Below are 9,986 nucleotides of genomic sequence, written 5' to 3'. Positions count from 1 at the left end.
GTTCAAATTCGGCTCAAAGGACTTTTGCCAAATGCAAATTTTATTGAATACTTGGAAAATAACATAACAGACAATTTATAATTATATTATATTTCATCACTGAAAATAGATGCCTTTTGCTTTGAGGCTGTGACCACGTTATTTTTCTGTCCAACACGAATCTTCATTGGTTTCCTGTGAGGTGTTTTGGATCCCCATCTCTTGCTATGAACTGGCAAAACAGCAGAATCCCCTTGACAATCTTGATTTCTCAAGGGAAATGAGAGAACACTATACACCATCCAAGATATTAAAATATTGTCAAGGCCCAACACGGCTGAATACTCTGAGGAGATGGCCTGTGAGGGGCCGCCTTTCAGCTTTTCCCCCTTAGTATGGTGGTCATTAACATGTGGGAGACTGAGGAGGGGGTCATTTTTTTAATTGGGAACTGATGTGCTTTTACTCAATTCGGGAACCTCACAAGCCAAATTTGTAGTATTTTGCACGAATTGCAAGAGATGTTTGAATGTCGACGGTTGAAGTGGAAGCTCGTATTGAGTTTGCTAGAGAATGATTTGCCAAGCCTTCGATAGCTCAGTTGGTAGAGCGGAGGAGTGTAGTAGTAAAACAGGCATCCTTAGGTCGCTGGTTCAAATCCGGCTCGAAGGACTTTTGCCAAATGCAAATTTTATTGAATACTTGGAAAGTGAAATACTTGGAAAGTAAAATAACAGACAATTTATAATTATATTATATTTCATCACTGAAAATAGATGCCTTTTGCTTTGAGGCTGTGGCCACGTTATTTTTCTGTCCGACACCAATCTTCGTTGGTTTCCTGTGAGGTGTTTTGGATCCCCATCTCTTGCTATGAACTGACAAAACAGCAGAATCCCCTTGACAATCTTGATTTCTCAAGGGAAATGGGAGAACACCATACACCATCCAAGATATTAAAATATTGTCAAGGCCGAACACTGATGAATACTCTGAGGAGATGGCCTGTGAGGCGCCGCCTTTCAACTTTTCCTCCTTAGTATGGTGGTCAGTAACATGCGGGAGACTGCGGAGGCGGTCATTTTTTTAATTGGGAACTGATGTGCTTTTACTCAATTCGGGAACCTCACAAGCCAAATTTGTAGTATTTTGTACGAATTGCAAGAGATGTTTGCATGTCGACGGTTGAAGTGGAAGCTCGAATTGAGCTTGCTAGAGAACGGTTTGCCAAGCCTTCGATAGCTCAGTTGGTAGAGGGGAGGACTGTAGTGGTAAAACAGGCATCCTTAGGTCGCTGGTTCAAATTCGGCTCGAAGGACTTTTGCCAAATGCAAATTTTATTGAATACTTGGAAAGTAAAATACTTGGAAAATAACATAACAGACAATTTATAATTATATTATATTTCATCACTGAAAATAGATGCCTTTTGCTTTGAGGCTGTGACCACGTTATTTTTCTGTCCAACACGAATCTTCATTGGTTTCCTGTGAGGTGTTTTGGATCCCCATCTCTTGCTATGAACTGGCAAAACAGCAGAATCCCCTTGACAATCTTGATTTCTCAAGGGAAATGAGAGAACACTATACACCATCCAAGATATTAAAATATTGTCAAGGCCCAACGCGGCTGAATACTCTGAGGAGATGGCCTGTGAGGTGCCGCCTTTCAACTTTTCCCCCTTAGTATGGTGGTCAGTAACATGCGGGAGACTGCGGAGGGGGTCATTTTTTTAATTGGGAACTGATGTGCTTTTACTCAATTCGGGAACCTCACAAGCCAAATTTGTAGTATTTTGCACGAATTGCAAGAGATGTTTACAAGTCGACGGTTGAAGTGGAAGCTCGTATTGAGTTTGCTAGAGAATGATTTGCCAAGCCTTCGATAGCTCAGTTGGTAGAGCGGAGGACTGTAGTAGTACAACAGGCATCCTTAGGTCGCTGTTTCAAATCCGGCTCGAAGGACTTTTGCCAAATGCAAATTTTATTAAATACTTGGAAAGTAAAATACTTGGAAAGTAAAATAACAGACAATTTATAATTATATTATATTTCATCACTGAAAATAGATGCCTGTTGCTTTGAGGCTGTGGCCACGTTATGTTTCTGTCCAACACGAATCTTCATTGGTTTCATGTGAGGTGTTTTGGATCCCCATCTCTTGCTATGAACTGGCAAAACAGCAGAATCCCCTTGACAATCTTGATTTCTCAAGGGAAATGAGAGAACACTATACACCATCCAAGATATTAAAATATTGTCAAGGCCCAACACAGCTGAATACTCTGAGGAGATGGCCTGTGAGGCGCCGCCTTTCAACTTTTCCCCCTTAGTATGGTGGTCAGTAACATGCGGGAGACTGCGGAGGGGGTCATTTTTTTAATTGGGAACTGATGTGCTTTTACTCAATTCGGGAACCTCACAAGCCAAATTTGTAGTATTTTGCACGAATTGCAAGAGATGTTTACAAGTCGACGGTTGAAGTGGAAGCTCGTATTGAGTTTGCTAGAGAATGATTTGCCAAGCATTTGATAGCTCAGTTGGTAGAGCGGAGGACTGTAGTGGTAAAACAGGCATCCTTAGGTCGCTGGTTCAAATCCGGCTCGAAGGACTTTTGCCAAATGCACATTTTATTGAATACTTGGAAAGTAAAATACTTGGAAAGTAAAATAACAGACAATTTATAATTATATTATATTTCATCACTGAAAATAGATGCCTTTTGCTTTGAGGCTGTGGCCACGTTATTTTTCTGTCCGACACCAATCTTCGTTGGTTTCCTGTGAGGTATTTTGGATCCCCATCTCTTGCTATGAACTGACAAAACAGCAGAATCCCCTTGACAATCTTGATTTCTCAAGGGAAATGGGAGAACACTATACACCATCCAAGATATTAAAATATTGTCAAGGCCGAACACTGATGAATACTCTGAGGAGATGGCCTGTGAGGCGCCGCCTTTCAACTTTTCCTCCTTTGTATGGTGGTCAGTAACATGCGGGAGACTGCGGAGGGGGTCATTTTTTTAATTGTGAACTGATGTGCTTTTACTCAATTTGGGAACCTCACAAGCCAAATTTGTAGTATTTTGCACGAATTGCAAGAGATGTTTGAATGTCGACGGTTGAAGTGGAAGCTCGTATTGAGCTTGCTAGAGGTTGATTTGCCAAGCCTTCGATAGCTCAGTTGGTAGAGCCGAGGACTGTAGTGGTAAAACAGGCATCTTTAGGTCACTGGTTCAAATCCGGCTCGAAGGACTTTTGCCAAATGCACATTTTATTGAATACTTGGAAAGTAAAATACTTGGAAAGTAAAATAACAGACAATTTATAATTATATTATATTTCATCACTGAAAATAGATGCCTTTTGCTTTGAGGCTGTGACCACGTTATTTTTCTGTCCAACACGAATCTTCATTGGTTTCCTGTGAGGTGTTTTGGATCCCCATCTCTTGCTATGAACTGGCAAAACAGCAGAATCCCCTTGACAATCTTGATTTCTCAAGGGAAATGAGAGAACACTATACACCATCCAAGATATTAAAATATTGTCAAGGCCCAACGCGGCTGAATACTCTGAGGAGATGGCCTGTGAGGTGCCGCCTTTCAACTTTTCCCCCTTAGTATGGTGGTCAGTAACATGCGGGAGACTGCGGAGGGGGTCATTTTTTTAATTGGGAACTGATGTGCTTTTACTCAATTCGGGAACCTCACAAGCCAAATTTGTAGTATTTTGCACGAATTGCAAGAGATGTTTACAAGTCGACGGTTGAAGTGGAAGCTCGTATTGAGTTTGCTAGAGAATGATTTGCCAAGCCTTCGATAGCTCAGTTGGTAGAGCGGAGGACTGTAGTAATACAACAGGCATCCTTAGGTCGCTGTTTCAAATCCGGCTCGAAGGACTTTTGCCAAATGCAAATTTTATTAAATACTTGGAAAGTAAAATACTTGGAAAGTAAAATAACAGACAATTTATAATTATATTATATTTCATCACTGAAAATAGATGCCTGTTGCTTTGAGGCTGTGGCCACGTTATGTTTCTGTCCAACACGAATCTTCATTGGTTTCATGTGAGGTGTTTTGGATCCCCATCTCTTGCTATGAACTGGCAAAACAGCAGAATCCCCTTGACAATCTTGATTTCTCAAGGGAAATGAGAGAACACTATACACCATCCAAGATATTAAAATATTGTCAAGGCCCAACACAGCTGAATACTCTGAGGAGATGGCCTGTGAGGCGCCGCCTTTCAACTTTTCCCCCTTAGTATGGTGGTCAGTAACATGCGGGAGACTGCGGAGGGGGTCATTTTTTTAATTGGGAACTGATGTGCTTTTACTCAATTCGGGAACCTCACAAGCCAAATTTGTAGTATTTTGCACGAATTGCAAGAGATGTTTACAAGTCGACGGTTGAAGTGGAAGCTCGTATTGAGTTTGCTAGAGAATGATTTGCCAAGCATTTGATAGCTCAGTTGGTAGAGCGGAGGACTGTAGTGGTAAAACAGGCATCCTTAGGTCGCTGGTTCAAATCCGGCTCGAAGGACTTTTGCCAAATGCACATTTTATTGAATACTTGGAAAGTAAAATACTTGGAAAGTAAAATAACAGACAATTTATAATTATATTATATTTCATCACTGAAAATAGATGCCTTTTGCTTTGAGGCTGTGGCCACGTTATTTTTCTGTCCGACACCAATCTTCGTTGGTTTCCTGTGAGGTATTTTGGATCCCCATCTCTTGCTATGAACTGACAAAACAGCAGAATCCCCTTGACAATCTTGATTTCTCAAGGGAAATGGGAGAACACTATACACCATCCAAGATATTAAAATATTGTCAAGGCCGAACACTGATGAATACTCTGAGGAGATGGCCTGTGAGGCGCCGCCTTTCAACTTTTCCTCCTTTGTATGGTGGTCAGTAACATGCGGGAGACTGCGGAGGGGGTCATTTTTTTAATTGTGAACTGATGTGCTTTTACTCAATTCGGGAACCTCACAAGCCAAATTTGTAGTATTTTGCACGAATTGCAAGAGATGTTTGAATGTCGACGGTTGAAGTGGAAGCTCGTATTGAGCTTGCTAGAGGTTGATTTGCCAAGCCTTCGATAGCTCAGTTGGTAGAGCTGAGGACTGTAGTGGTAAAACAGGCATCTTTAGGGCACTGGTTCAAATCCGGCTCGAAGGACTTTTGCCAAATGCACATTTTATTGAATACTTGGAAAGTAAAATACTTGGAAAGTAAAATAACAGACAATTTATAATTATATTATATTTCATCACTGAAAATAGATGCCTTTTGCTTTGAGGCTGTGACCACGTTATTTTTCTGTCCAACACGAATCTTCATTGGTTTCCTGTGAGGTGTTTTGGATCCCCATCTCTTGCTATGAACTGGCAAAACAGCAGAATCCCCTTGACAATCTTGATTTCTCAAGGGAAATGAGAGAACACTATACACCATCCAAGATATTAAAATATTGTCAAGGCCCAACGCGGCTGAATACTCTGAGGAGATGGCCTGTGAGGTGCCGCCTTTCAACTTTTCCCCCTTAGTATGGTGGTCAGTAACATGCGCGAGACTGCGGAGGGGGTCATTTTTTTAATTGGAAACTGATGTGCTTTTACTCAATTCAGGAACCTCACAAGCCAAATTTGTAGTATTTTGCACGAATTGCAAGAGATGTTTACAAGTCGACGGTTGAAGTGGAAGCTCGTATTGAGTTTGCTAGAGTTGATTTGCAAAGCCTTCGATAGCTCAGTTGGTAGAGCGGAGGACTGTAGTGGTAAAACAGGCATCCTTAGGTTGCTGGTTCAAATCCGGCTCGAAGGACTCTTGCCAAATGCACATTTTATTGAATACTTGGAAAGTAAAATAACAGACAATTTATAATTATATTATATTTCATCACTGAAAATAGATGCCTTTTGCTTTGAGGCTGTGGCCACGTTATTTTTCTGTCCGACACCAATCTTCGTTGGTTTCCTGTGAGGTGTTTTGGATCCCCATCTCTTGCTATGAACTGACAAAACAGCAGAATCCCCTTGACAATCTTGATTTCTCAAGGGAAATGGGAGAACACCATACACCATCCAAGATATTAAAATATTGTCAAGGCCGAACACTGATGAATACTCTGAGGAGAAGGCCTGTGAGGCGCCGCCTTTCAACTTTTCCTCCTTAGTATGGTGGTCATTAACATGTGGGAGACTGAGGAGGGGGTCATTTTTTTAATTGGGAACTGATGTGCTTTTACTCAATTCGGGAACCTCACAAGCCAAATTTGTAGTATTTTGCACGAATTGCAAGAGATGTTTACAAGTCGACGGTTGAAGTGGAAGCTCGTATTGAGTTTGCTAGAGAATGATTTGCCAAGCCATCGATAGCTCAGTTGGTAGAGCGGAGGACTGTAGTGGTAAAACAGGCATCCTTAGGTCGCTGGTTCAAATCCGGCTCGAAGGACTTTTGCCAAATGCAAATTTTATTGAATACTTGGAAAGTAAAATACTTGGAAAATAAAATAACAGACAATTTATAATTATATTATATTTCATCACTGAAAATAGATGCCTTTTGCTTTGAGGCTGTGGCCACGTTATGTTTCTGTCCAACACCAATCTTCATTGGTTTCCTGTGAGGTGATTCAGATCCCCATCTCTTGCTATGAACTGGCAAAACAGCAGAATCCCCTTGACAATCTTGATTTCTCAAGGGAAATGAGAGAACAGTATACACCATCCAAGATATTAAAATATTGTCAAGGCCCAACACGGCTGAATACTCTGAGGAGATGGCCTGTGAGGCGCCGCCTTTCAACTTTTCCCCCTTAGTATGGTGGTCAGTAACATGCAGGAGACTGCGGAGGGGGTCATTTTTTTAATTGGGAACTGATATGCTTTTACTCAATTCGGGAACGTCACAAGCCAAATTTGTAGTATTTTGCACGAATTGCAAGAGATGTTTACAAGTCGACGGTTGAAGTGAAAGCTCGTATTGAGTTTGCTAGAAAACGATTTGTCAAGCCTTCGATAGCTCACTTGGTAGAGCGGAGGACTGTAGTGGTAAAACAGGCATCCTTAGGTCGCTGGTTCAAATCTGGCTCGAAGGACTTTTGCCAAATGCACATTTTATTAAATACTTGGAAAGTAAAATAACAGACAATTTATAATTATATTATATTTCATCACTGAAAATAGATGCCTTTTGCTTTGAGGCTGTGGCCACGTTATTTTTCTGTCCAACACCAATCTTCTTTGGTTTCCTGTGAGGTGTTTTTTTGATCCCCATCTCTTGCTATGAACTGGCAAAACAGCAGAATCCCCTTGACAATCTTGATTTCTCAAGGAAAATGAGAGAACACTATACACCATCCAAGATATTAAAATATTGTCAAGGCTCAACACGGCTGAATACTCTGAGGAGATGGCCTGTGAGGCGCGCCTTTCAACTTTTCCCCCTTAGTATGGTGGTCAGTAACATGCGGGAGACTGCGGAGGGGGTCATTTTTTTAATTGGGAACTGATATGCTTTTACTCAATTCGGGAACCTCACAAGCCAAATTTGTAGTATTTTGCACGAATTACAAGAGATGTTTACAAGTCGACGGTTGAAGTGGAAGCTCGTATTGAGTTTGCTAGAGAATGATTTGCCAAGCCTTCGATAGCTCAGTTGGTAGAGCCGAGGACTGTAGTGGTAAAACAGGCATCCTTAGGTCGCTGGTTCAAATCCGGCTCGAAGGACTTTTGCCAAATGCACATTTTATTGAATACTTGGAAAGTAAAATACTTGGAAAGTAAAATAACAGACAATTTATAATTATATTATATTTCATCACTGAAAATAGATGCCTTTTGCTTTGAGGCTGTGGCCATGTTATTTTTCTGTCCGACACCAATCTTCGTTGGTTTCCTGTGAGGTATTTTGGATCCCCATCTCTTGCTATGAACTGGCAAAACAGCAGAATCCCCTTGACAATCTTGATTTCTCAAGGGAAATGAGAGAACACTATACACCATCCAAGATATTAAAATATTGTCAAGGCCCAACGCGGCTGAATACTCTGAGGAGATGGCCTGTGAGGTGCCGCCTTTCAACTTTTCCCCCTTAGTATGGTGGTCAGTAACATGCGGGAGACTGCGGAGGGGGTCATTTTTTTAATTGGGAACTGATGTGCTTTTACTCAATTCGGGAACCTCACAAGCCAAATTTGTAGTATTTTGCACGAATTGCAAGAGATGTTTACAAGTCGACGGTTGAAGTGGAAGCTCGTATTGAGTTTGCTAGAGAATGATTTGCCAAGCCTTCGATAGCTCAGTTGGTAGAGCGGAGGACTGTAGTAATACAACAGGCATCCTTAGGTCGCTGTTTCAAATCCGGCTCGAAGGACTTTTGCCAAATGCAAATTTTATTAAATACTTGGAAAGTAAAATACTTGGAAAGTAAAATAACAGACAATTTATAATTATATTATATTTCATCACTGAAAATAGATGCCTGTTGCTTTGAGGCTGTGGCCACGTTATGTTTCTGTCCAACACGAATCTTCATTGGTTTCATGTGAGGTGTTTTGGATCCCCATCTCTTGCTATGAACTGGCAAAACAGCAGAATCCCCTTGACAATCTTGATTTCTCAAGGGAAATGAGAGAACACTATACACCATCCAAGATATTAAAATATTGTCAAGGCCCAACACAGCTGAATACTCTGAGGAGATGGCCTGTGAGGCGCCGCCTTTCAACTTTTCCCCCTTAGTATGGTGGTCAGTAACATGCGGGAGACTGCGGAGGGGGTCATTTTTTTAATTGGGAACTGATGTGCTTTTACTCAATTCGGGAACCTCACAAGCCAAATTTGTAGTATTTTGCACGAATTGCAAGAGATGTTTACAAGTCGACGGTTGAAGTGGAAGCTCGTATTGAGTTTGCTAGAGAATGATTTGCCAAGCATTTGATAGCTCAGTTGGTAGAGCGGAGGACTGTAGTGGTAAAACAGGCATCCTTAGGTCGCTGGTTCAAATCCGGCTCGAAGGACTTTTGCCAAATGCACATTTTATTGAATACTTGGAAAGTAAAATACTTGGAAAGTAAAATAACAGACAATTTATAATTATATTATATTTCATCACTGAAAATAGATGCCTTTTGCTTTGAGGCTGTGGCCACGTTATTTTTCTGTCCGACACCAATCTTCGTTGGTTTCCTGTGAGGTATTTTGGATCCCCATCTCTTGCTATGAACTGACAAAACAGCAGAATCCCCTTGACAATCTTGATTTCTCAAGGGAAATGGGAGAACACTATACACCATCCAAGATATTAAAATATTGTCAAGGCCGAACACTGATGAATACTCTGAGGAGATGGCCTGTGAGGCGCCGCCTTTCAACTTTTCCTCCTTTGTATGGTGGTCAGTAACATGCGGGAGACTGCGGAGGGGGTCATTTTTTTAATTGTGAACTGATGTGCTTTTATTCAATTCGGGAACCTCACAAGCCAAATTTGTAGTATTTTGCACGAATTGCAAGAGATGTTTGAATGTCGACGGTTGAAGTGGAAGCTCATATTGAGCTTGCTAGAGGTTGATTTCCCAAGCCTTCGATAGCTCAGTTGGTAGAGCTGAGGACTGTAGTGGTAAAACAGGCATCTTTAGGGCACTGGTTCAAATCCGGCTCGAAGGACTTTTGCCAAATGCACATTTTATTGAATACTTGGAAAGTAAAATACTTGGAAAATAAAATAACAGACAATTTATAATTATATTATATTTCATCACTGAAAATAGATGCCTTTTGCTTTGAGGCTGTGGCCACGTTATGTTTCTGTCCAACACCAATCTTCATTGGTTTCCTGTGAGGTGATTCAGATCCCCATCTCTTGCTATGAACTGGCAAAACAGCAGAATCCCCTTGACAATCTTGATTTCTCAAGGGAAATGAGAGAACAGTATACACCATCCAAGATATTAAAATATTGTCAAGGCCCAACACGGCTGAATACTCTG

General features: G+C 41.1%; 1 non-coding gene across 1 annotated transcript; it reads left to right on the top strand.

Annotated features, from left to right (window-relative positions):
• Nucleotides 1-5,732: 5,732 nt before the first annotated feature.
• Nucleotides 5,733-5,818, top strand: TRNAY-GUA (transfer RNA tyrosine (anticodon GUA)). The gene is given in 2 exon segments: nucleotides 5,733-5,769; nucleotides 5,783-5,818. It is a non-coding gene; the product is annotated as a tRNA-Tyr (tRNA).
• Nucleotides 5,819-9,986: the final 4,168 nt, after the last annotated feature.

Source organism: Ambystoma mexicanum, chromosome 1p (assembly GCF_040938575.1).
Source record: "Ambystoma mexicanum isolate Mex_15411 chromosome 1p, UKY_AmexF1_1, whole genome shotgun sequence".
Lineage (NCBI taxonomy): Eukaryota > Metazoa > Chordata > Amphibia > Caudata > Ambystomatidae > Ambystoma > Ambystoma mexicanum.
Note: the sequence above shows the minus strand (reverse complement) of the source record. Positions and strands in the feature narration are given on the sequence as shown.